The 27496-nt window shown below is 44.7% G+C and overlaps 1 protein-coding gene across 2 annotated transcripts in view; it reads right to left on the bottom strand.

The window, feature by feature from the left end:
* The window catches only part of SPTB (spectrin beta, erythrocytic), a 114422-nt gene that overhangs the window by 63133 nt on the left and 23793 nt on the right, over window positions 1-27496 (bottom strand). The window lies entirely within an intron of this gene.

The raw sequence follows: 27496 nt of genomic DNA on the forward strand, positions 1-27496 counted from the left end.
TGAGTCTGCGGTTGCATCAAAGCGGTTAGCATGATGGTGGGGTGGGGGGCGAGGGGATCCCTCCCGACAAGGAGCCATGTGTTCATCTATGCCGTGAACATCAGGAGCACTGCGTCCTCACTCCCCTGTCATTTATCATGTTTCCTCATTCATTCATTCATGATTAGCTCAGATATGCACCAAGTCCCAGTGAGGTGGCAAGCACTGTGCTAGGCAATTATGAATAAGACAGGAAGGGCCCTGTCTTCATGGAGTGTATACTCTGGCAGCAAGAGATATGATTAAAGAAGCCATTACAACAAGGTGTGATGCTGGATGCTGGGCCACAGCTGGGAAAGGACAAGGGAATGTGAGGGACTCATAGTGGGGCTGGGTGTTGAGGGAAGGAAAGTTTAAGCTGATTCCTAAAGGAAGCTTGGAGGCACCCTGTAAAGGGACAGATGGAAAGGAATGAGTCCAAACAAAAGGAATAAAGAGCAGATGCAAAGTTCTGAAGGTAAGAAAGGATCCAGTAAAACTTAGGAACCTCACGACGACGTAACTGGAGGGTGAGGGCGAGGTCGGAGAGAAAAGTGGAACACGGGGCTAGCGAGGCCAGGCAAGGTCCTGAATGCCTTGGACTTTTGGAACCAGACTAGCTTCCCTTCAGTCTTAATTTCCTCACCTGTACCTGTCATTCAGTCATCTCCCCAGGGAGCTTAAGGGACTCCAAGATCAAGACTTGAAAGAACAGGGAGCCCAGAGCCTTCACATCCAAGAGAACAAAAGGGGGTGGGGGAGGGGAGGCTGAGGCAGACAAATGACAAGTGTTGACAATTAGTGAGCTGGGAGGTAAGCCTCTCCCTCCAGGAGTGTGTGCGCACACACTACACACACACATACACGCTCACACACACGCGCGCAGTCAATCTACCCGAGCAGGCACAGGCTGGAGGAAGAAATCAAGCAAGCTCACCAAGCCAAGTGTAACTGCAGTGCTCCAGCTCTTATTTTTCAGACAAAATCACTTCAGACTCTCTTCCCCAGTCTGATCGATCGATCCCACCACTACCCTTTGAGGTAAGACAGGAGCCAGCATTATCCACCCTAATTGCAACCAAGGAGGAAACCAAGGCTGACTAGGATGAGGCCCCCCCACCAAGGTCACCTAGGGAGTTACTGCTGTGGCTGAAAAGGGGCCACGCTGGGAGGAGGCCACTTTATCCCCCTTGAGTGGGTGGGTTCCCTAAGGAAGCAGCAGGGGAGAAAACATGGCACACGGGACAGAGGGCATTGCCCAGCTTCCAGGGCTTGGCCAAGGTGTTTGCTACTCAGGAGAAGGGAGGGTCAAGGTGGGGACGACAGCCATCATCCCAAACAGGTGCACCTGAGATCCCAGCCCTGGGTCTGAGAACACCTTGTCCGTTCTGACAGCTCATCGTCTTCCACAAAAGGACACGCTACTTCCAGGGCCGAGATGTCCCACTCAGCTGGCTGGGGGCTGGGCAGAGATGGCTAGGCAGGACTCCCCATGCCTTTCCCCACTTCCCTCAGGGGAAACTACTGCCAGCTCGAAGCGTGAGCAGGAGAGGGACGGACAGGCTGACGGGCTCCCGCGGGGCCGCCAGCCTGTCCAGCAGCCCCGAGCGGGGCCGTGCTGCCAGACGCAGGAGGCGAGGTGAGATCAGATCCTGCGTGCGGGAGGTAACCGGACCCTGGCTCTCCTTCTCATCTAGGCTATTTTTGAGAGTGGCTGAGAGAGGCCCAGGCCACAGGGCCGGGGGAGTGAGATTACCTTTGCCGCAGCTCCGTAAATAAGTCTGCCCCAGAAAGAGGAGCCCGAGCAGGCAGACCGGCAGGCCCAGCAGCATTCAAGACAAGATTGATGGCTCCGGGTGCAGGAGAGCAGCCACTCGACAGCAATTCATCCTGCTTAAAAATGCCATGCCTCCCGCGACCGCAGCTCGGAGAAGGCAGCAGCCAGGCAGTGGCTCTGCCAGGAACATGGAAAAAACACATGTGGTGTCTAAACACACAACTCTAGGGGTGTGTGTGTGTGTGTGTGTGTGTTTAGAAGGGTCAGATCCCTGAAGACAAACACCAAGGAAAGAGCTTCAGAAATGACAGAGGCCCTCTTCCTCCCGGCCCCCAGCTGTGCCCACCCCAGCAGCCTGCCCAGATGGCATCCCATCAGAGCCAAGGGGGTGGGGGGCGGGCAGTGTGCTGGGTGGCAAGGGGAGGATCTTGGAGAATCAGGTGTGAGAGGCAGAAGAGAAGAAACTAACAAAACAGGAAAGCTACAGCTGGTTATTCCAGGAAGACCAAACCAAACAAAAAAAAGTCCCTAAAACCAAACTCAACCCAGTGCTTTCCCAGGATCACCCGTAACTTATACAACGGCCCTCCAAAGGTTTGGCAATAAAGAAACCACCATGACTGAAAAGAATAGCGTATGCCGGGGACTCACAGTGGGGACATCTAGCCAAATGGACAGTTGTGGAAATGACACTGAAGTTGGTATTGGAGAGGAACTTGGAGCTGAGGCGATTCAGTCATGTTTTTAAGGGTATAAGTTATCTATGCAGCAAGACTGGCCCCCATGAGCATGGCAGCGGTCATAGAGCTAAAAATAGGTCCTAAACTGCACTTCACTTCCTTGCCAGGAACAAAGGTGTGAGAAGTACTTCCTTGTCCAATCACTCCCCAATTCACCCTCAAGCCCCTGGAAGTCTTTCTCATAACCCACCAGACCCTCGTCAGAGTGTAGGTAGGTCTTCTCTGATGCGTGGGGCTCTGTGCCTAGGAGAGCCCACCTTCCCTGTCCATCCGCCTGCCTGTCTAGCAGCTGGGTAGGCCTGTCTCCAAATGCACAGTCCAAGGCTCAGCCTCACCCGGCTGACCTAGGCTGCCTCTGGCCCCAGGTTACATTTTGAGCAGGACGGGTCCCTAGAAGACTTGCCCACAGCTTGGTCCTGAAAAGCTCATGTGATCGCACACTCACTTGCAGAAGGAGCACCTCCCTGGAAAATGGATTTCACAATATCACTGATGCAATCCACAGCTCCGCCCTTCGCTCCTGTGCCCAGGGACCCATCCGCTTCGGATATCAGGTGTTAGGCCTCGGAATTTCAACCCCACGTGCTATCCCCACTTCTCCATGGGGTGGGTAGGAATCCAAGAAGTGGCTGTGGTGGCAGCTCCTCTCCCTGCCTGCAGGGTGCTGCTGGGGCCCTAGTTAGTGCTCACTTAAGCCCTCCCCGTGGCGCTGAGCAGAAGAGGATGGATGCTCTTTTCTTCCCCTCCCTACTCCATCTCCTCTTTCCTGGACCACACAAATGTGAGCAGCAACAAAGCCCAGGAGTGAGAAATGGGGGAACTATGGACTGATGCCACCCTTTCTTAGCAGGAACAAGGGTGCAGGCTATTGCAATAGCTTAAATACAGTCTTTCTTACACTGAGAAGTTAGACCCTCTCTATCTTTATTTTCTCTTTAACTGTAAGGTTTGACCTCCTTGCCAGCTTCTTATTTTGTCCTGCCCCTTTACGCTACTTCAGACCTGCTTTTAACATGTTTTGGTACTATGGCAGCCCAGGTCAGAAGATTAAATCCTAAAATTTCCCTGGAACTTTTCTGCCAATGCAATGACCAAAACAGAACATTCTTCTACTCCCATGCATCGTAATCTCACTGCATATTCAGACACCTTAAAGAACAGTCAAATACATAAACACTCACTAAAACAGCACGAGAACCATGAGACACCCAGTGCAGAGTACTCTAAATCTATCTCCAACTTCCTTCCCATCCCCAAGCTTTAGTCTGGCACCTCCATCTGTCTACCAGACGTCTCCACCTAGAAATTACAGCTCAGTATACTACAGCTCAGTATGGCTAAGAATGAGCACACACCTCCCAGGACAGCAGAACAGGGAGTTTTAGGATCACAGGTGATCCTAAACAGGGAGTTTTAGGTGACAGGGTGACAGCGAGGTCCAGGTGAGCATACCACCTGTGGGTGGCATCACCAGCGGTACCTGAGCCAAGCTGCTTCCTCTCCTCAGAGCACACTCTGCTTTCCCACATTCCACAGTTCCCACCCCGACCCAGCCTGGCTGCCAGTCCATCATTAGCAGGGTGTGGTTTGAGGTTCTTAAAGACCAGATTTGTATCCATGGTGGCCAGCATCAGGGTTCCCAGTGCATTTACAGCATTCTGGTCATTCTAGTCCACTGCTGTTTGGTAAGGTCTTACCCAGACCCTTCTGCTCCAACTTTGCCACCAGGCAGGAACCTCAGGCCTACATGTCACAACTTGTCCACCCTCATCATGGAAAAATCTCCTACTAAGAACTGGCTTCAGTTATGCTGCAGCTGCTTGGATGGGGGAGGAGGGGTGGGATCACGGCCCCAACAGTTCTTACAGGATTTGACTGGGTAACAGGTGCTGCTCAGCTCTGATACAGGCATTGGCCCATCAACCCTCTGTCTTAACAGCATCTATCAGCATCTCACGTCCAACACAGAGGCAAATGTCCACTGGGAGTGATTAAAGGAGAGATGATACTCTTAATATACATAGTTTCAAAAGCTTATTCCCTATTGGAATTCCTGGGCTCAATATTTACAGAAAGCTATTACAACCCATTCCTACTTCTTAGCTCTCTCAGCTCTTTTCTTTCCAGATAGCCACCGGCCTCCTCTCCTAGAACAAGGAACACTCTGTGGTAGATAATTGAAAAGCTGAATGCCCAATTTCTGGTCTTCCATGAAGACATTTCTAGAATACAGACAGTTACTTCTCTCTTCTCTGATGAAAACTGCACAGGGGGGTTGTGTGGTCTCAATATTGGAGATGGTCAAGAATAGGTTGAGGTAATTGATTTGAAATAATAGTTGAGACAGTTCTCACAAAACAATTGATTCAAAAAGATCATCAGCAAATAAAACCTTTAGATAGCAAATTGATGGAAACTTATACAATGGGCTCAAGTTCCCAATATGTGAATTCACTGATGAATTTTAGCATCACTAAGAATAGGACAATGAGATACTGTGTGTCTCCAGATATGATGCAGTATGAAGGACATCATGGCCTATGACATTCTTGCCAAAAAAGTTGAACCTCAGTTTGATCAAGTCTGTAGAGCTGATTTCCCATTTACAGGAACGTCAGAAGATGGGCAGACAAGTTAAATGACAACCTGAGGAAGCAAAGAGACAGATCCCGAAGGTGGGTCATTCTGCAGACAACTGACCCCACTTCTTCAACAAGTCAATGGCATGAAAACAGACAACTAAGAGGCAGAGAATAGGGACTGCTGTAGATCAAGAGAGACTCAGGAGATGTAATAACGAATGTAATACCTTGTCTGGAACTTGAATCAAACAATATCAAAACACTTTTTTTTTTTTAGACAATCAGGGATATCTGAATTATAGACTCAATAGTGGATAGTAACCAGGAATTATAGTCAATTATGTTAGGTGTGATCATGGCATTGTGGTTACATTGTCTTGGCCCTAACACCCGGCATGGTCTGGATTCTGCTTCCCTCTCCAAGCTCGTCGTCCCGACACGTGCTATATGCAACTTGTAAGCCTTTCAGTTTTTCCAAATTGCCATTTGTCCTCCAGCTCTGGCCCTTGTGCATACTGTGCCCTCGGCCTAGGACGCCTCCAGGAGCATCTCTGCATGTCTGATTCCTCCTCCTTCCTTAGGTCTCCTCTTAGGTATCACTCCCTTGTGGAAATCCTCCCCAAGCACCCCATCTAAGCTAAGTCCTTTGTCATCCTCAGCCTGGGCACTTTACTTGATCCCTTCACAGCCCTCATCATAATTGTGATTACTCATCCATCTTTCGGTTTACCTTTGTTTTTGCCTCTCCCTGCCTAAACTATAGGTTTCTAGCAGGTAGCAGCCAAGTCTGTCTTGTTCATTATTGTATTCCAGTGCCTAGCACTATGCTTGGGACATATAAGTGCTAAGTAAATATTCTTCTCCTCTTAAAGACCTCAGCTCAAATTCTGGGGTTGCTAGCCTGCCTTATTCCTTGATCCACGCAGTGCTCATTCAGATAGTCCACTTGAGTGTATTGAGCACTTACTCAATATTGATTAATCACCAAGGCCAGTCATTAAACCTCTGTAAAATGTCTTCCACCCGTCATTCCTTTATGTTCTAAAGCTTCCACCACTTCACTCCATGGCTCTACCGCTTCCTGCCTGGACTTATGTAATGGTCCGGACACCTCTGGCTGTGCTTGGCCTCTTCAACGTATCCTGCACAGACAGCCCTCCTCATAATGACATGCCTCTACTCTGTAAGCTTTCAGCAACTCTGACGCAGCCTAATCCAAAGTCCTGCACCATCTGGTGCTGAGCTCAGACTCTCTCTTACACTAACTCTGCTCCAACCAAGAGGGTCCACCTGTCCCCCTCCCACTGTTGTATCATTTGCCTCTACAACTTTGTTTGTGCCACTTCCCATATGCTGGAATTTAGGCATCTCTCCTCCCTGCAATTTAAAGCAAATGTAATTTTCAAACACTTAGAAACACAATATAACATTTTCCTAGAATGTGAGTGAGATCACCTTTCCCCTCCTATTCAACCTCATGGATCCTCCACTGCCTCCATGACCAAGTGGGCTAAGGGAAAGCTGCTACTAATCTGTGCACTGACTCCCCCTCCTCAGTCCCACTCCCTCCCCTAGTCTCATTTTTATTGCCAGATGAAGCCAAATTCTCACTCTCCTTCCTTCAGGCCATCTTTCCAATCCTGGGAGGAAGATGAATCTTAAGCTTTTTCTCCCTTCCATCTTCATTTTAACATGCTCAAGTCTGTATTATCTTAAATAAAACTCCTTGCCACCCTTTCTTTCTTCCCTTTCAAAGCCAGATTTCTTGACAAAGTTGCCATGCGGATGTTGTTCATACAGGTGATCTACAGAAGAGGAAATCCAAAAGGCCAAGACTCTGAGAAGAGACGCTAAGTTCATTAGTTGACCATGAAATACTGATCAAAATAAGGAGACACCACAGGCAAAGATTATCAGGCTGAGTAACTTGAGGTGTAGATGGTGACGTGCAGAGCAGAAACCTCGTGTATTGCCAGTGGGAGTGTGGACTGGCCCAGCCATTCTGGTTTGGTATTTTTTTGTTTGTTTGTTTTTGAGTAAAGGTAGATTTATTTAGAGAGATACATAGTGCATAGAGTGTAAGGCAAAAGAAAGGCAAGGAAGGAGGTGTGGGGGTTGGGTGCTCAGATTAAAGTAAAAGTAGGTACACATTCCATAGACAGAGCGCGTGGCCCAGCCATTCTGGAAGGCAGTCTGCCAGTTCTCAGGCAGGTTATGTACCTACAACTCTGTTCCTGGGCATACAGACTGAAGAAATCCTCATACAGGTCAAAAGTGAAACACAGGCAATGATGTTCACTGTAGCACTGACTGTGGTGGTGGGGAGGTGAAGATAACCTGTGTGTCCCTCACTGGGGGATGGACAATAAAATGTGGTGAAGGGACACAGGGAGGACACATGGCAACAATGGGGGATCTTAAAAACATAGCGCTGGATAAAGTAAATAAGAAACTGAATGAGATCTATAACACGCCATTAACATAACTGCAAAGCATATGCATATAAAACAGTATACATATTATAAGAATATATACAAACAAATGGAAGACTCTTAAGCACATGAAAATGGTTGCCTCTAGGTGGAATGAGGGAAATGGAAAAGGAAAATGGAGCCAAAAAGGAAACCAATCAACTAACCAAACAACCAGAAGAGTTGCCTAAAAATAATGATGATGGATTGAGAAGTATGATGAGGTCTCTGCTCCTAAGGTAAGAATAGATACAGTTTATTTATCTATATTCATGCGAAATTCCTCATCCCATACCCAACTCACTCCTCAGTGCACTGAAAGCTGGCTTCCCCCATCAATTCATGAAGCTATTCTTGTCAAAGTTCACTGACACTTTCCTTCCTTGTTCCCTAAAACAACAGATGCTTTTCAGGTCTTATCTTGACTTCTCAGCAGCATTAAGCTCTGTTGACCATTCCAAAATTTCCTAAAATCACTCTGTATAAAATAGATAAACAAGTTTCTTCTGTCTAGCACAAGGAACTATATTCAATATCTTGTAGTAACCTATAATGAAAAAGAATATGAAAATAAATATATGTATGTATATGCAAGTGTGAAGTTGACACAACATTGTAAATTTACTACTTCAATAAAAACAAAATTCCTGAAATCACTTCCTTTATCTTCCAGGACATGCTCCTTGTTCTCTCTTAACTCTCTGGCCCTTCCTCCTTGGCCCGCTCTGTGGGCTACTCTTCCTCTACCTGTCCCTTGAATGGTGGTGTTCCCCAGAGTTCTATCCTGGGCCAACTCCACTTCTTCCTCTGTCTACGTGATCTTCTGTCCTGCACTCCCATGACTTGAATTACCACCTCCTGCTAATGACTTCCAAGTCTATCTCCTCACCCCCCATCCATCCCATTCAACTGCCTTCTGAACATACACCTGGAAGGCCCACAGGCCTCTCATACTTCACATTATCTCCAGTTGCATCTATCACCATGCGAGTCCCACTCCTTCCGGTCATGTTCCCAGTCCACCAATATACCAGTGGTCCAAACCAAAACTTGATATGTCAGAGTACCCAGTATCTCATCCACTCAGTCCCCTCAATGTCTCTCAAATCTCTGTTCTTCTCTGTCTCCACCACTCCCCCTCACTTCTGACCACTATCGTCTCAAGTCTGGTGGTTTCCTGCTGATTTCCTTGTACCCATATTTACTCTTTTGCCTACCATTCCAACCCATCCTTCATTCTGTGGCCAGAAAGATTGACTTAGAATATAAATATGGTAATATCACTTCCATACTTTAATAGCTCCTCTCTGTTTCAGAAGAAAGTTGAAAACTCGTAATAAATCCTAGTCAAAGCCCTTTGTGATCTATCCCTACCTGAACACTATTCTATCCAAACCTTCCTACCTCCCCAATCCTACTTTCCAGCCATAACGAACTCTATTCAGGTCCCCAGCTCTCTCTGGAGATGCTCTTTGCACATGCTGTTCCTAAAGCCTGGAACATTCTCCCTCTTTTTCAGAATAATTTTTTTTACCCTTCAGAACTCACGTTAGCCTCCGCTCCCTTCAAGAAAACTCCCTATCTCCCCTCACCCCCTGCAACCAATCCCCTGTAGTGGTGGGGGTGGAAGCACTATTTCCAGGCTCCCATCACACCTAGCGATCACTTTCATCAAAGCACTTAGCCACAGTGTAGGAGAATAATCTCTCCCTCTGTCTTTCCCAATAGACCATAGGCTGCTTGAAGCCAGGGACATCCTTAGTCATTCTTCTTGTCCCAATTGCCCAGCATAATGCCAGGTACATGAAATGCAGCTAGAAAATGTTGAACAAATGGGTGAGAACTGAGAACTGAAGAGCCCTGCTCTTTAAGAGGATAAAAGTAGCTTCGGCAGAGGATACACTATTTGAAGGCCAATTTGGAGGTCAAGGTGGTAAAGGGTCTGGAAACATGGCATGTGGCCACAGTGCTGCGCATGCAGGCTGAGCATCGACGCCTTGACAGTATCACTGTTGCCCCTGCAGCCTCAACCACACATTCCTGCAGTCCCTTCCTCTTTTGCTGGATGGCGGTGGCAGAAGGAATGACAGTGGCAACTCGTTTGAATGGCTTCCAACCTTGAAACCTCTCAGAGCAGCTCTGACTCAACCCACGCCTCCATTTCCTCACCCGAAACACTGATGAAAGCAGCAGCTTCTCCCTCAGAACTCTTCTAGGCAGGAGAGCCCTACCCCACTTAGCTGAGAAGTCTTTTATATATTCTTTGTTGTGTCACAGAAATGTCAGTCTTAGAACAGTTTCTATCCATACATCTCTGCTACACAAACAAAGAGAGCTATTTTAAAAGCTGAACCTATAAATAATATATAAGTTATGGGTGCCAATTTGGTATTCATTCATGTTAGAGCTTTTAAAATAACTCAATTAAAATGAATCTTTTAAAAGTTGCTCAAAGCCAGAAGGACTCCTGATGGAACGGGTGCTGCCTGGAGGATTTTCCCATCCTCGGCCAGGGCACAAGTCTGGCACAGTGGGGCCAGAGGATGCTCTGGAGACAGACAGAAAGTTGCTTGCAAGGCTCCAGTCTTGTAGCAAAGGCAAGTGCAGCCTCTTGGAGGCTGGTGGAGTCAGTTCCTCCTGTGCACATCTCCTGGCCTACAGAGAGAGCACCTCTCAGCCACTAGAATCCATTCAGCCTTCTTCCCTGAGCTCTGCTGATGCAGAAGCAGCAGCTGCTAGCTCATACAGCCCCTCTGCTGCCCATGGTCCTCAAGAAAAAGACTTGGCTCTTTGTAGGACTGGGTAGCAAAGCCCAAGGCTAAGAAGGGAACCTGGAATTTCCTAAGATCGTTACATACATTGCCCCATTTAACACAAACCCACACTCACAAACTGTTAGATACTATTATTGTTATTATTGCTATTGGTCTATTATTATTTCTGTTCTATCAAAATAGCAGATCTGAGTTGAAATCCTAACTCCTGTACATAGTAGTTGGGTGCTCTCCTCTAAGTCACTTAACCACTCTGTACCTCAGTTTCCTCATCTGTAAAATGAGGGAAATACCCTGTGCTTCCATGGCACAGGACTGGGCGTACCAATGTCCAAAGTCTATCCTTTCTACACACAGCCTGGAGGCATCTTCCAGTTGCCCCTGTGGTTAGTTGTGGCTGTGTGATTGGATAAGAAGTGACATGCACCACTTCAAGGTCTTAGCCACAAAACTCTTCCCCATAATTCCTTATTCTTTCCTCTAAATTCCTAGACCCTAGACTAAAGGGCCAAGATGAAAGGAGCCTGGTGTCCTAGATGGCTGTGGGGAACAAAATCTCATCCTCAGTTTATACCCATTTACTCATCTATGATGTGAGCAAGAAATTAAATTTCATGTATTTTTTATAGTTCTTTATTAAAATGGTTAGGATATCCTAATTAATAAACCCACCAGTTACCACATAAAGCTGTTGTACAGATTATATGAAGTTACATGAAAATGAGGTATAAGAACCATATAACCCCAAAGTATTGTTATTTACAAAGAAAATTCAGTATCTCTAAGTATCAAGTTTGTGGGTTTACTCAATATGCACACTCTCACAGCAAAAAGGAATTACACTGTTGGTGAAATCTACTCTGTCATTACCCCACTGCCCCTTCTGCAACCCTCTTTCCTTTCACCTCTGCCTCAAGCATCCAAACTCTCCCATCCTCCCTTGATGCCAGGTTCCTCCACTGAGTTGAATGACCTAAGTGGAGCTCCTCCTTCAGACCTACTTCCATCCCTACTTCAAAACAAATTTGACTTTGACAACCTAATTCCCTATCACAGCAAACTCCTCAAAGGGCAGGATGCCATTTTCACCTTTAAGGCCTTTGCACCTGGTAGGGACTCAATTAGTATATGTTAATTGGATGAAACAGATGCATCTACCTTCCCAAGGGGCAGAATATCTCTCCCAGGGAACACATCTTAATAAGCGCCTTATGGAAAAACCTTATTCAAAGAAGGGATATGAAAGAGACAGTGTAGGAGCCAAACCAGGCCAATAGGTGAGAAACGGTTAGTTAGACAGGCTCTTTAGCATGTTCAAATTGTGCAAGGGAGGCAACTGTGTATTGCACCTACAATATGCCAGGTTTGCCTAGAGAGCCCCTGAAAAGTATAGCCTTAACTCAGTGTACAACCTGCGCTAAGAGGAAGTCCCTGGGAGGGAGGAGATGTCCAAAGTTAAAGAATGTGGTGAGAAGGCTGTCAGAATGAAGCCCATATTTCCTGCCTTCTAGAGTTATACTCAGATCTCTGAGCCTCGCTTTTGGCCTGACCATAACGAAAGACTTTGATGAATTTTCCAACCCCATTCTAACATCTTGTATCTGACTACAGAATCAAGAAAAGCATTCACAAGTAGGTTGGCACTCTTTATTCATTAATTCAATAAATATTTGTTGAACAAAAGCACCCCCCCACAAAACCCATGAAATACTTAGGTATAAACAGAGCAAAATATGTGCAGGATCAATTTGCTGAAAACCATAAAACACCGATGAAAGAAATTGAAGGTCTAATAAATGGAGAGAGATACCATGCCCAGGGATTGGAAGATCTAATATTATCAAGATGTCAATTTTCCCAAAGCTGATCTACAAATTCAATGCAATGCCAATCAAAATCCCCACAGGGTCTTTTTTTTTTTTTTGTAGGAATAAAAAAGTTGATTTTTAATTTTCTATGGAAAGGCAAAGAAAATAGAATAGCAAAACCATTTTGAAAAAAGAAAAAACTGGAGGACTCACATTACCTAATTTAAAGACTGACCATAAAGCTATAACTATCAAGATAGCGTAGTATGGCAAAAGGATAGACATGTAGATCAATGGACTAGAATAAAGTCCAGAAATAGACTGACATATGTATTGTCAAATGATTTTTGACAAAGGTGCAAAAACAATGTAATGGAGAAAGGATAGTCTTTTTCAAAAAATGGTGCTGAACAATTGGACATAAAATGAAAAATAAAACACATCTCATACCACATTCAGAAATTAACCCAAAGTGGATTACAGACCTAAATGTAAAACCTGATTCTTCTAGAAGAAAAGAAAAAAATAACAGGAGAGAAATCTTTATAATGTTGGGTTAAGCAAAATATATTAGATACAACACCAAAAGTATGATCCATAGAAGATAAGGTATTAGAAAAGAAAAAAACTGATTAATTGGACCACCAAAAATAAAAATATCTCCTCTTTGAAAGATATTGTTAAGAGTATGAAAATACAAGCCACGTACTGGGAGAAAATACTTGTAAAACCTGTGTCTGATAAAGGATTTGTATCTAGACTATATAATACATTCTCAAAACTCATTAATTAAAAAAGAATCAACTAAAAATGGCAAAAGGTTTATATAGATGTTTCATCAAAAGATTATGTGGACAGCAAATAAGCACATGAAGATGCTCTATTTCCTTCATCATAAGGGAGATGCAAATTAAAACTACAGTAAGATACCACTACATGTCTAGTAGAATGGCTTTTTTAAAAAACCTGACAATAACAAGTGCTGTCAGGATGCAGAGCACCTAGAATCCTCAGATATTGCTGGTGGAGTGCAGAATAGGACAGCCACTTTGGAAAAGAGTTTGGCAATTTCTTACAAAATTAAACATACATTTACCATATGACTCAGCAATCCCTACTCGTAGGAATTTTTACCCTAGAGAGATAAAAACTTAGGTTCGCAGAAAAACCTCTATGCAAATGTTTATAGCAGCTTTATTCATAATGACCAAAAATTGGAAGTAAGCTCAATGTTCATTAACTAGTGAATGAATAAACCAACTGTGGTACATCCACACAATGGAATACCACTCAGTGATAAAAAAAAATTGATCAACTAGACACAGCATGAATAAATCACAAATGCATTGTGCTAAGTGAAAGAAGCTAGACTCTTTCTATCATTTCTAGCTATGATTCAATTTTTATGACATTTTGGAAAAGGCAAAACTATAAGGACAGAAAACAAATTCACGGTTGCCAGGAGTTAGGGCTGGGGAAAGCGGCTGACAACAAAGGGGCCTGAGGGAATTTTGGAGGGTGATTGTGGTGGTGGTTGTACAACTGTATGTATTTGTCAAAACCTATAGAAATGTACAATGAAAAGAGTAAATTTTACTGTATGTAAATTATACCTCAATAGACCTAAAAACAAAATACTGAAACTAAAAACATAAATGAAAAGACTAAAAACAAATATTTATTACCTACTATGTGCAGACCATTGTTATGAACTGCAGTGATAGTAATGATGTAGAACAATTATTACAATGTATTTTAAAATAACGAGAGGGTTTTTCTGAGCAAGGTACTACAATGGAGGATATAAATATGGTATAGGCATGGGTTCTGCCCACAGGTTCCCTAAGGCATAGATATAAGCAATGATACAGCAAGATTGAATTATGTAAGTGTCAAGAGAGGCATAAGTAAAATGCCACATGATTTCAGGGGCAGGAGAGAATATTGAATGCTGGAGAAACCAGAGAAATCTTCATGGAAGAGATGGCATTTGAGTTGGGTGCTGATGACAGGAAGTGGTGACTTTATTGTCCAGGTAAACAATGTGTATCAGAAAGTTTTCTCATCTAACTTCTCATTGATCCTTCTAACAACCTTGGGAGATATGTACGGGAGGTGCTATTAATCTCGGTTTCAGTTAAACAAACTAAGACTTAGAGATAAAGTTCCTTGCCCAACACTTGGGCGGCAAAGCCCAAGGCTTGAACTCAGGTCTTCTGAGAGTTCAGTTCACGCTCTGCTCCCAGATGGTACACCTACCCAGACGAAAAGTGTTCCCTTTTCTTAAGATAGAGACTGCTAATGGTGCATTTCTGCCTTAGCATCTCTCCAACAGGGTGGGTTAATTCCAGCCTTTCTGGCCACTGGGAATCCCCTACAAGGCTAACATGCTTATTTGAGTCTTTCCTGCACATGGAATGAAAGCCAGCAGAAGGGCGATTTTCTGTGGCATTTGTTTAAACTTATGGTTTAAAGGTCTCAAAATATCTTTTATAAACACTAAAAAGACAAGTCTTGAAAGTTACAAAGACAATACAGACTGCCTCAAATGCAGTCATATACGTAACCCTCAAATTGTTTAAGATGCAAACTTAGACCTTATAGGGCAACTTAAAAGCTGCAACTCACTCTTGGTGGGGATCAGCTCCCCCAGAGAACTCTGAAGTTATTCCAAGAAGCCTCCTTGTGACCTGAAGGAGAACACCTGTTTGTACATCTGGCCGAGCTGTGACCCGCAGAGCCTTTTACCCATCATCGCTTATGCGTGTGGGAGTTCATCTGGCACACACTGAGCTCCTTGCTCTGGAGCCTGTCTGTGTGCTAACCACTATGCTAGAGATCACCTTTCTCTATGGAAGAAACACTATCAGGGAGATGTATGTGGCTTCTGCATTTTGCTGCTACCGCAATCCTTTTTGTTCATCACTAACTTAAAAAAAAAAAAAAAAAAAGACAGTACCATTATGAGCATTGATTTAATTAACTAAATATTTCCTGAATGGATACTATATATATGCTCGTAATGAGATGGTCCCTGTCCTCAAGGAGCTTGTAGTCAGGCATAAAATTTAAACATCCCTCAATGATACAACTGAAGAAACTCTTTTCTTTTCTCCTTTCTGTGTTCTGGTTTTCTCACCTGGATAACAGGGAGTGAGTTTCTCCGGCACTTACGCAGTGTCATCAAATATTTATTGAGAGCTTACCTGGCAGCAGGCACTACACCTTACAAACACCACCACGTTGAAACCTCAGAACTATCCTGTGAGGCAGCCACTCTCATTATCCCCACTTTATAGGTGAGGAAACTGAGGCTTAGAGGGTTCAGTGAGTTGCCCCCATCTGTCAGCCAGTATAAGTGATGCAGCCAGGATTCAGACCCAGGCAGTTAGGCTCAGAGCCCTGCCTGACCCGAGCCCTCTACAGGGAGGAATGAGATCAAAGGAGCAGAGTGCCTATAAACAGTTTTTAAATCATCTGGGACAGATTCTTCCATGTCCAGCTCAACACCAGGCAACAAGAACATCAAGAAAGACAACAGGAAAGAAAGATGATCTACACTGAGAGGCCGGGAGGCCCTTTAGGGTCACAGTTAATCCAACCCTGAGATTGCAGAACACAAACATACCAGGTCTCTGGCCGGCATCAGACCCACATTTCCTCTGAGGATCTCAGAGCACTTTCCCCTCCAAATCATCACAGACACAGAGAGGACTGGAAAGCAAGGTGGAGTAACTTTCCCAGGACAAATAATTGGTGGTGTCATGAGGGAAATGTTTGTGTTTAATCCCCCAGCTCTTCTCTTAACCCCATTCTATTTTTAGGGCCCCTCTTTAACACAACACCCATCTATTTCCAGAAAAAGGGAAACCCCAACGTGTGGAAACAGAGGAGGCTTTCTGCAGGTTTTCCAAGGTGCTGCAGTTTGATAACACTCTCTGCCTATCTGTTACAAAGCGCGGCAAATGTTATCACCTGAAAGCACCCGAGGTGAGGGCACCCCGGTTCTGAGCACTGTAAATGGGCTACCCAGAAGCTCCCATCTGATGGCACGTCAGCGCCTCACCCCGTAACCAGGCTGAGCTACTTGCAAAGTAACGGCTGCCACATTCCTCTCTCAAAGAGGCCTGACTCCAAAGAGCTTGGCTGGGGCCAGGCAGCAAGAGGGGCCAAGTGCCTGCTGTTCCCAGAGAGACGTGTGTGAGTGGCCAGGGTGGTGGACACATAAGCCAGGGGAGGTCATCTGAAAGGTGCAGAGAAATGAGTGATCATTGCTAAAATAGTCTGTAAGCAACTCCAGAAAGCTTGCCACACCTTGACATCCTCTAGTAAGTGGTAGCAATACTCAATCATTCAGCAAGGGCTTGAACCAGCTTCCAGAAAGGACCAGAGGGTAGCACACAGGGGATTTAGTGCCAGAGATAGTAGACTAAGAGGACTTTATCTGGGGAGGTGAACGAGGCAGCACAGTGCAGTGGTTAGAGGCATCTGGCATTCAACAGACTGGGGGGATGAATCTAGACTTAGCCACTTACTAGCTGTGTGGCCTTAGGCCATTTATTTAAACTCTTTAAGCCTTCATTTCTTCATCTATATAAAGCAGAGTTAACAGTCATCACCTTACAGCACCGCTGTTTGGATCAAATGAGATAATGTATCTAAGAGTCCTTAACAGAATGCCTGGCACTGCGTGCAGCCCTGAATATGCATGGACCACTAAACACCACACAAGGTCTGTTGCTACTTCCACAATGCAGAAGAATGAATTGTTGTTCCTCTTTGTACCTCAGTTTTTCCAGTAATAAAACAGCAACTATTCTTTGCCCCTACCCCGCTTCATGGCACTTAAAAGCTGGAGACATGCAGAAATTGAGGGTTTCTTTAATCATCAGAAAGGTTATCAAGTGTTTACACGGCATCTACTCAGGTACTGGCCATCTTGCCCTTTTCGGGGATCTGTACAGATCCTCTAAATGCTGGATGACAGATCTCTGATTAAAACAAGCAGGTTATCCTTTCGTACTCTCAAGATTTTTATGGTGCCAGGAGCAGACATGAGGAGGCAATCATCCCCCATGACGTCTGAGACTCGTCCACAGAAGAGATGCTCAGAGGAAGGATGCCCAGCACCCATGCGGTTGCCAGTCAAGATCTGTCACCTGTCACCCCCTCTTTCCCTCCCACTAAGGGGAAAAGATGTCTTTATTCCACTGGGGGAAAATAAAGTCAGTGTTTGAATATCTGCCCCAATTCTTCACAACAAACACAGCAGTAATTTCCTTACTTTCTTGTTCCTACTTGGCCATAGCCCCATCACAATGCCCTTATTCCATCACAATCCCTACTTCTCATGCTAGAAAAAAGGGATGGGAGTGACATTGTGTTGAGAGTTAGAGGTTTCGGCATGCTCAAGTGTCTGTCTTCTCTGGATAAAGGCCATCAGCTGTCAAACCGACCTGAGGAGCTGGGCTCTGAGAGAAGAGTGGGTTTGCACAGAAGCGCACGCTGGCTCACCTGGGGAGCTTTCCCACCCAGGGTCAGTCAGTAGGCTTGGAGAACATCGACATTAACCTTCTTCTCTTAGCATCAGCTCATGTACCTTGACCTGAATTATCCCACCACCACCACCACCAGCCTCCCATCCCAGAATCGAGCTATGTGTTAGCCTAGACAGGACCATTATTAATTGGTGGATTTCCTTTTAGTCAGCCTAATAGGTTTTGTTAGATTGTCTTTAATTATGTTTTGGGGGGTGGGTAATTAGGTTTATTCATGTATTTGTTTTTTTAATAGAGGTACTGGGGATCGAACCCAGGACCTCATGCATGCTGGGCAGGCACTCTACCACTGAGCTATACCCTCCCCTAGAGTGTCTTTAATTATGAAAGTGCTGTATGCCAGACCTTTAGAAAAGTCCAACAAAAAAGCCTGCAGTGGAGAACCAACAACAGCAGTCCAGCCATCCTCAAAGTGGCGCCCCTAAGCTGAGTAGATAATCCTCATGTGAATATGTGATGGCTGTGCTTGCCAAGAGTTGCTTAGCAGGAGTCCCCGAGTAAAAATGATGGGCTAGAAAACCCAACTGTCCTTTATTTTTACAGTCACCCTTGATTACCAGTGAGTGAATGTCCTCAGTTGTGAACTGTCCACAGCTATTCCTGTTCAAACCCTCTCCCTGCATTTCAAGCAGCCAGACCTCTGGATACTCATGTAAAAGGATCAGGTCTGAACACACAATAGGAATTTGCATCTCCAGCCAGAAACATTTGTACAAACAGAGAACAACAACAACAATAATAATAACCAAACCAGTAACAATCATATTTAGCGAGGACTTAGTACAGGGGACGCACTATGCTAAGTGCAAGGCATACATAGGATTGTACTGACAGTGAAACGAGCTATGAGTGATTTTCACTTTTCTCCATTTTATAAAGGAAGAAAGTGAAGCTTACAGAAGTTAAGGAACCTGCCCCGGGTCACACTACCATGAGAAGCAAGGGGTGAAGTGCGCCCTACGGTCTGACCCTCGTCCAACAACAGAACTTGTAGATGCACTGCTGCTAATGATGAATTTTAACTTTGTTATCAGTCCAGTAATCCATGTTAACATTTAGCAGGGCTTCAGCTGAAAAGAAGTACGAAGATGATGCTAGGGTTCCCTATAAACACCTTGTACGTATGAAAGCAGATTTACTATTCTCCTCCCCAATGCCGCATTCCATGTCCACCAAAAATACACAAACATTACCAAAGTACATTCAAACCACATTCCCGGGATCCCACCTGCTCTAGGAATGCCCCATGGTCTTTAGAAATCTGTCTGGCTCCTGTTCCCTTTGTGACCACAGAATGCCACTTCAGAGATGAGCACTTCAGGTCACTAACCCAACCAGAAATGAGACCCAGAAGTCCAGAGTCCTTGCTCTCTTGTCCTCTCTCTGTATAATAATCCCTTGTCCAAGAGAGAGACAGAGGGACAGACACACATGCAAAGTATAGGGAGGTGAAAGATCCAAAGTGGTCTGTACCCAAACCAGCCTGCGACTGCCTATTTGAAAGAAACTCCTCTACGCCCCCGCCCGTTATCTGGGCCTGGCAGAATGCGCCCGCTCCCCTCACTTATCTCTCCTCCTGCCTACACAGTTTGCTACACCCACTGCATGTGGACAACCTTATCAGAAAATATCCACATAACAAGCATTTGCCTTTGAACAGAAGTAGCTGTTTGGCCCGCCAAATGTCACTAACTCTGTGTGTCTATTGGTGCCTACTCTGTGAACATATACATAATAAAGCTCACGAATACAGAGCAGACGCTGACTGCAGGGCACGAGCGGCTGTGTCTTTGGAAACTGCCAACCTGCTTACAAAACACCTGCCATTCTCCTCTTCCTCATCAACTAGAAAATGAGGAGAACAAAACTGGCTGCTCTCTGAGTAAGTCATTTATTCATTCCACAAATATTTTCTGAGCATTGTGCTGTGCTCTCAAACTTAAAGTTTTACCAAACTGTAGGATTCTAGAAGTGAGGAGAATAAGGTTGTCCTCTAGTCCTTTTATCCCACTAGTCTCAGGAGACAGCAGGGCCATCCAATGAACAGGTTTGCGAAGATGGAGCAGCCGCTGACAACATGAAATTATCATTTTTCAGAGGTCAGAGGTTTCCACGTGTGTCTCCAACATCAGGAAATGAGCTCAGAGCTAGCCTCCATTACTCCCTTCATTTCTGAGTTAAATTGTCTTTGACTCTTTTTAAAGTTTATCGTTTTGGTTTTCAACATATGCTTGTTATTTGTTAAATACATTTTGTAGCCAGGCATTTGGGGCCAATGTTGATATTTTTAGAAATCAGACTACATTTCATGCATAATGTTTGTAGATCATGGAGTCGAGATGAAATGTTTAATGGCTGCATGGTTCTTAAAAGATTGAAAACCCCCACCATAAAGCACTGTTGCAGCCACAGCCTAAAGCACCTAGTGAAATGTGAGATGCTACGTGCCTGTATCACCTGCTGTGATCAGAATGAAAGCAGAGCACTGTTACTCCTGACTTGTGGTAAGTAACTTGATTATAATGCATCAGGATGACTGGAATTCCCTTCTCCCTACACTGAGAAGCCTAATCTCAACCACAGAACAAAAGCCTACACAGTAATTAAAAACCCTGCCCCAGAAGTGGAGTGGGGGGTGGACATCATCCTCCTTAAAACCCTTTGAAGAGTCAGGAAATATTGGGGGTGGGAGAGAAAAGGGGATGGGTTGTAAAGCCCCTCGAAGCTGGTGTATGTATTACATAAACTGTGTGTGAGAGGACTGGCGGGCCCTCAAGCTTTGCAGAATGTGTTTAGCTTCGGGGTCTAGACAACACACAGCTGCAGAAAGGCCGTGCAAGGACAGACAGAGGGGAACCCTTAGTTCCTAGGGCACCTGAATGCACAGGTTGTATTTGTAGCTGGATGAAAGCACAAGGCAGATAAATGTGTGCACCTGTGTTGTGGTGGCAGATTAATTCAATTAATATTTATTGAGCACCTGCAGGGCTCACAGCAGCTTATTGTGGGGAAAGACAGTATCTCCTGCCTTCAAGGAACTCATGATCTTGTTACAATAAGATGATGACAAGGAGATGATATAACTGAGTATACACAGATACTGTGAGAACCATATACATGCCTGGCTTGTTTATATTGGGTCTAAACATCTGTCAGAAATGGCCTTTGTCTCACCGATCCTTCACGTTCTTGAAAGCTGACAGCAAGAAAGAAGTCAATTCAACAATCAAATTCCAGTCTGCTCTAGTTGTGTTGATAAGGTGAAAGAAGACATTAGAAGCTCTGCCCAGAGTCTCAGGACAGAAGGGCTGTGTGTGTGTGTGTGTTTGCACGCACGTGCACGTGTGTGTGTGCGTGTACTTGCCGAAAGCATGGATATTAAGATTCAGGGTAGTCTGCAGCCAGCCCATTAAGCTATCAGGAACCCATCATCCACCAGTAACTCCCCCGTTCTCATATGTCTTCACAGCCATAAAAGCCACCTGTCTCTGTGTAGAATCACCTCAGGGTGCGATTTCCCAGTTTCCCACAAGCTTTGCAGCATCAAGCTTAGCCAGTTTTTGGATTGGCACTTAGTCCTCAGAGCCCCAGGAAACTGAAATAGACACTAACTAGGATTCAATATCCTGTAGTAACCTATAATGAAAGAGAATATGAAAAAGAATACATGTATGTGTATGTATGACTAAAACATTATGCTGCACACTAGAAATTGACACAACATTGTAAACTGACTATACTTCAATTTTAAAAAATTTTAAAAAAGAAATTCACTAGGAAACAATGATCCAACAGGTCTGTGACAAGAACCCAACTTGGCTGCCAGTCTTCTCCTAAAAAAACATCAAGGACCAAAATCCTGACCAAATGAGAAAGCGTAGTCCATCCACATGAAGCAGATGGGCAGAACACATCTGCAGACAGCTCTCTTCTAAATAGAGACCAGAGCTCAGGCTAAGAGGACCCTAAGTGAGCAGAGTCTCAGGCTAAGAGGACCCTCATGTGGGCATCTAGGGAGACTTTTCCAAGCTGGGTCCCATGGGCACTGGGGGATGGGTGGACGAGTAGGGAAAAGCCTATTTATCTAGGCTGCAGTCACCCTGACAGGTAGGCTACAGCTCCTTCAAGCCGCACTGGCCTTGAATCAGAACATCAACTCAGAAGTGTAAATCCTGGGCTGAGAGCAACCACCAAACTAAGTCAAAACAGCAAGCAGGACTCCAGAGCCTGAAGTGAGAGTGCTTACTACCATCACACATCGCACCAGCTGGTGGGAAACGCTGACCTGTTACACTCCCTTCCTTTTCCAGGCAGATTCTAAATTAACCACTTGAAACTCACTGTGGAGTTCATGCCTAACAGGGCATCCACCCTCTGCCGTTGTGTCAGCCAGCACAGAGCAGCTCTTGAAGAGAAGCTGCCTGTTTCCCTCAATGCCACCCTGTTGGTGGGTGAGGCAGAGGGAGGTGCTCCACATCGACTCACACCTCCACCTCCTCTACAGTTTCTGACCAGGTGACCACACAGCCTGCCCTTCAAAGTGCTCTCATCCTTCTCACCTGTGTCCTCAAAGTGATACTGATCGAGACAGCTAAGGCCACCCTGAAACATCTTCTGAGAACAGAGGTGTTCATGACACTTTTGATGATTTCTTCTGATGACTCACAATCACCATACTTACAAGTTTCATGTTTTGCCTTAATTCTTTTACTGCCATTTAAATTTGTTTGTTTGTTTTTTTTTTTTTAAATGATGGTTCCTCCTGTTTTACCTTCAATACAAAGATAGAAATCTGATGATAGGCACATACTTAAAAGTCACTCCCACTCTGCTCCCTTTCTAATATCATGATCCAAATCCTTTCTGCTTTTATTGTGGATCCTTAAAAATCACATTCATTTTCTTTGCTCTCATTAAGACTCACTCCCAATTCCCCTCACTCATCTCAAACTAGGAGCTCCCCAATGATACTCAGCCCTGTGTGAAGAGCCGGCCGGAGGCTCTGAGAGTATGACTTCATCACCCCTCCCCTGTTGATGACAACATTTTCAATACTGTTAGTACATCACTTAGTCAACTTCAGTTCATGGTTTAGATAAGTAGTTAAGGCTACAGCCCAATAAGGCTTCGCTGATACTCAGTTTTCATCAACATTGTTATTAAGTCACTTATTGTGCATAAATTGACACTTCCACAAATTAGCCAGTCCATCACCCACTCATCCACCAACATGCACAGAATACAATTGCTTTTACTTTATTTACTACTTTTCAATCTATGATCCATCAAGGCAGCTTTCAGCTTAGTTACAGCTCATAGGGGAATTCCAACATTTTTGAAAATACATTTTGAAATTAGAAAAATGGAAAAAATAAATAAGGGCTGGTTGTTGAACAGCAGCCTAACACTGTTGAATGACATAATCATGTTTATGTTAATAAAAAAAAATCAATTGATTTTTCATGAGCACCTACTGTGTACATGCACTTGCCAGGATACACCCCTGCGCTCACAGAGCTTCTAGTCTTATTTGAGAGACGTACTATGGCTCGTAATCCCTTATCTGCAATAATTCTGACATTCAAAAGGCTCTGAAAGCAGAAAGAATTTTGTAATTCATTTGGTGGCAAAATCTGCCCTAAACTGAAGTTAGGCTAATTTATATTCTTTATGTATCTGCCTTCATGTAAATATAAGTTTTGCTGCCAAGATAACATGCTCAATTATAGGACACCACCCCAAACATGGTAGGTTTCTAAATCTAAAAAACTCTCAGTTCCAAACACTAGCCCCTGTTGGCTTCAAATAAATTGACCATGGACCTGGAAATTGACATGAAAAAGGAAACAATATAAGCCAAAATTACCCCATCCCCTGAGTGGGGGATTAGGTAAAAGGTGGGTTAGCCCTATTACTCTCTTCATTCTCAATAATTCTAAAGATCTACTCTATAGGTGACAAATGAGTGTCACAGCAATATTTAAATTACCTTAGTCTCTTGAAAAAAGGTAGGAACAATGGCAACAATATAATTGGAATTTTTGGCCCCGTTTTATTAAAACTTGGACACTTGAACCTAATTCAATCTAGACAAGGCAATATTTGTGTATGTCCTCTTAAAGAGCAGAATGTTTTGCATTTTTGCCTACTGAATGGAACTGCCCTCATTTCAGGTCCTTCTCCAGTTCCCATGTCAGGGGTTCCCATCTTAGTCACTAAGATGAGGGCCAATCCTAGTATGAAGTCTTCCTCAGAGTAGAGTCAGACACGTGCTTTTTTTCTTTAACAAAACTCACCTTTGTTGCCCTTGAAATCAGGAGGCCCAGGAGAGGGGCTATGTGGTCAATAACCTCCTGCTGACCTTCAGCAATAGCCAGAAACCCCTAACTGAGTTCTAGATTTGACCCATGGTGCTGTAGTTTGAAGACCCCTGGTGTAGAGTATTAACCCCTCTCATGCCATGCGGGCTCTGTTACTCAGAGACAAAGTTTGTTCAGCATAACCTGGGGTCTTTGAGGCACTCACTGTGCACATGGTAGAGCCTGAAGCTACAGTTGTGTTATTACTCTAGACCAGGAGAAATCAAACAACAGCCCCCAGCCTGTCTTTGTATAGCCCATGACCTAAGAGTAGATCGTACATTTTGAAGAGATTGTAAAACAAACAAAAGTCTGTGACAGAGACTGAATGCGGTCCACAAAGTAAAAAATATTTTACAGAAAAAATTTTCCATTCACGGAAAAAGTTGGCCAATGCCCGCTTTCTCACCTGTGAAGAAGGCAGAGCAAAGGGCGTGGTGACAAGATAAGGGCCTCCCCAGAGCCTGCCTACACATACCTGTGGATGGTTTCTTTAGACTCCATCCCACCTAGGAACTTCCCAGCAGAATTTTAGAACTAATGGATTCAACCTTAAACTTTTAAAACAGCCCACTTTTTTCTTACAGTAGTTTCTCTGTCCAAACCAAAACAGACACACTCACACTGGCAAACACCTTCAGGTTTCAGGCCCCTCACCCAGGGCCCACTCACAGACACAGCTACGCTCAGAGCCCAGGCCTGCCCCGTCCCCTGGCGGAGGCCCTCGCACACCCTCCCCTTAATGGAGGTTCCAGCTGCAGGGAGAAGCCAGACAGGTAGACACCAGCAGTTTGTATTTTCTTCTCATTCTTTAGGTTGCCCGTCTGAGTGAAAACTGTGAAGTACACAGGGTTATTTTCATGGGGATCTCAGCCTTCCTTCTTCTCCGTGGCCTCCTTTCCCAGTGATGCCATAATTCTTCCTCGCGCTCCCCTGTCTGTTCCTCCTGTCAAACTCTGCTCTGAGGCGCTAACGATGCCAGAGTTTAATGTGCTCCCAGGGCCAGAGGGCGGAAGGTGGTTTTTGAGACACTAGAGATAGAAGTGTTAAACATGGGGCCAAGCTGGCCTGATTTGGTCTCATTTCTGTCTACCTGCCATATTCCTCATGAACTTGACGCAATTTCCCTGGTAATAACACACTTCTCACAGAAATGCCCAGAGACCCATTCCTTGCCCTGTTAGCCCCTAACAACAAGGTAGATATGTAGTTTTAAAAAGTCCATATAAGTTATCTCTGCTTGTGGAAAGGCAGTACAATGACAGGATTAAGAGCCAGGGCTCTGGAGCAGAATGCTGGAATTCAAATTCCAACCCTGCCACTTATTGAGCTGTGCAACCTTGGACAAAATAACCTAACGTCTCTGTGCCTTGGTTTCTTCATCTGTAAAATGAGGATACTAACATTATTTACTATTTGAGGTGGTTGTAAAGATTAAAGATTTCAAATATGTGAAATACCTAGAACAATGCTTGGCACCTAGAAAGTACAAAAAAATACCTATTAATGTCAGTAGCAGTAGTAGCAGTAGTCATCTGTTCCTCTGTTCCATTGTGTTGAGCTTAGTCATTCTTTCCTTTAAAAGGAAAAGCATGCTATGTGCTAGACATGGGGGTTACAAAGATGATTAAGACCTGGTCACCGGCCTTAGGAGCTGGCAGATGAGTATGTGAGACAGTCATAAAAACAGGCTACGTCCTAATATAATGTGGAGAGTAATCTGATGTGGAGAGAAATACTCAAGGCTTTATGGAAGCATAGCAGAAGTGTACAGAAGGCCTCTGCAAGGGTGGGTGGGCAGGGATAAGAGTTGAGTCTTTAAGGAGGAACAGGAGTTATCCAGGTACAGTTGAGGGAGATGGAGAAGAGGAGGTAGGCAAGGCAGGTAAAGGCATTCCAAGTAGGGGCAAAGCATATGTCAGGCATGAGGAAGGAAGAAATACCCTGGAGTGGATGGGGAAGTGCCAGGAGCCTGGTGAAGGAGGAGAGACAGATAAGGGCCCTTTCACAACCGGCCCTTGTATGCCACACTAAGGAACTTGAGTAAAGGGGAGTCAGTGAAGGGTTCTAAATGGATGAAGTGGCTAGATTTGCCTTCTAGGAAGATCCCTCTGGTAGGTGTATGGAGGGATCGATTTAAAGGGGGAGGGACCAGATTACAGGCAGGGAAAATGATTAGGATGTTTTGGTGGTCAAGGTGGTGAGGAGAGATCAGGTCACAAAGCTAGTTAGGATATTGATGGGTGAGTGGAAATGGCGAGTTAGAAGGGAAGAGTCAAGAATGATTTCTCCACCTTGAGTGACTAAGTGGATGGTGGGTGTATCAACCAGGACAGTGATTACAAGAGAAGGATGAAGTTTAGGGGAAGGAATGAAGATTGCAATGGGTCAAAAATATATATCTAGCCATGACAGCTGATGCCACGACAACAACTGGAAAAGCTCACAGAAGGACTGAAAAGGAGAGCTGCAGCAGCTCCAGGTCCAAACCACACCCCTGTTCTCAGATAATTCATGAATATGCCCCCACTCTTTCCAATTCCCTCCCTTTTACCTCCATTCTCTTATATATTTGGTGTCTCCACCCGAATTGGGTTGAGAAGTTGGCTCTCAAACTAGGGTCCTGAATGTCCATCCTTTGGCCATTGAATAAAGCCTGTGTTGTTCCAGGCTCAAAAAAAAAAAAAAAAAAAAAAAAACCAAACAAGCAAAACATTTCAAGCCCTTACTCTGCACTGGCCATAGTGTAGTGTGTTGGATATGTAATAAACAAATAGAGATGCTTTCTGCTCTCATGGTGCTTTCAGTCCAGTGGAGGAGACAAAGTGCCAATGAATTATTAGCAATAATTAATCTGTAATCTACAAATTACAGAATACTGCAGAGGAAGACGCAGAGCACTAGGCAGATGTTAGTGGGGAAGCCTTACCTAGCCTGGGGGTCATGGGAAGGCTTCCCTGAGGAAGTGGCTTTTAAAGTGACATCTATGGGACAAATAAGACTTAGGTAACAAATGGGGAAAGAGCTTGTGCAAGGCCAGCAGTAGGAGTATCAGACATTCTGCAAGACGGCCAGTGGAAATGAGGCTGGATATTTAAGTCCTAGGGAAACAGTCTGGACTGGAGATATTTTAGAATCACCAGTCATAAAGAGGCAGCAGCAGAAACACCAAAAGTGGGCAAGATTATCGCAAAAGAGGGTATAGGTATCCAGAATAGGAGCTGAGGATGGATCCTGGGGAACTACTTCCTTGGGGTGTACTGAGAAAGAGGGGTCAGCAAAGAACAAGGAGAGTCAGGAGATAACCACCGCTGGAAGCCTTGGGGAGCAGGGAGCAAAGAACAGCATTGAATACCCAGACAGCTTCAGTGAGCTGTAACCGGTGACCACAGCGAGAATAATTTCTGTA

This window comes from Camelus ferus, chromosome 6 (genome assembly GCF_009834535.1).
Source record: "Camelus ferus isolate YT-003-E chromosome 6, BCGSAC_Cfer_1.0, whole genome shotgun sequence".
Taxonomy (NCBI): Eukaryota; Metazoa; Chordata; class Mammalia; order Artiodactyla; family Camelidae; genus Camelus; species Camelus ferus.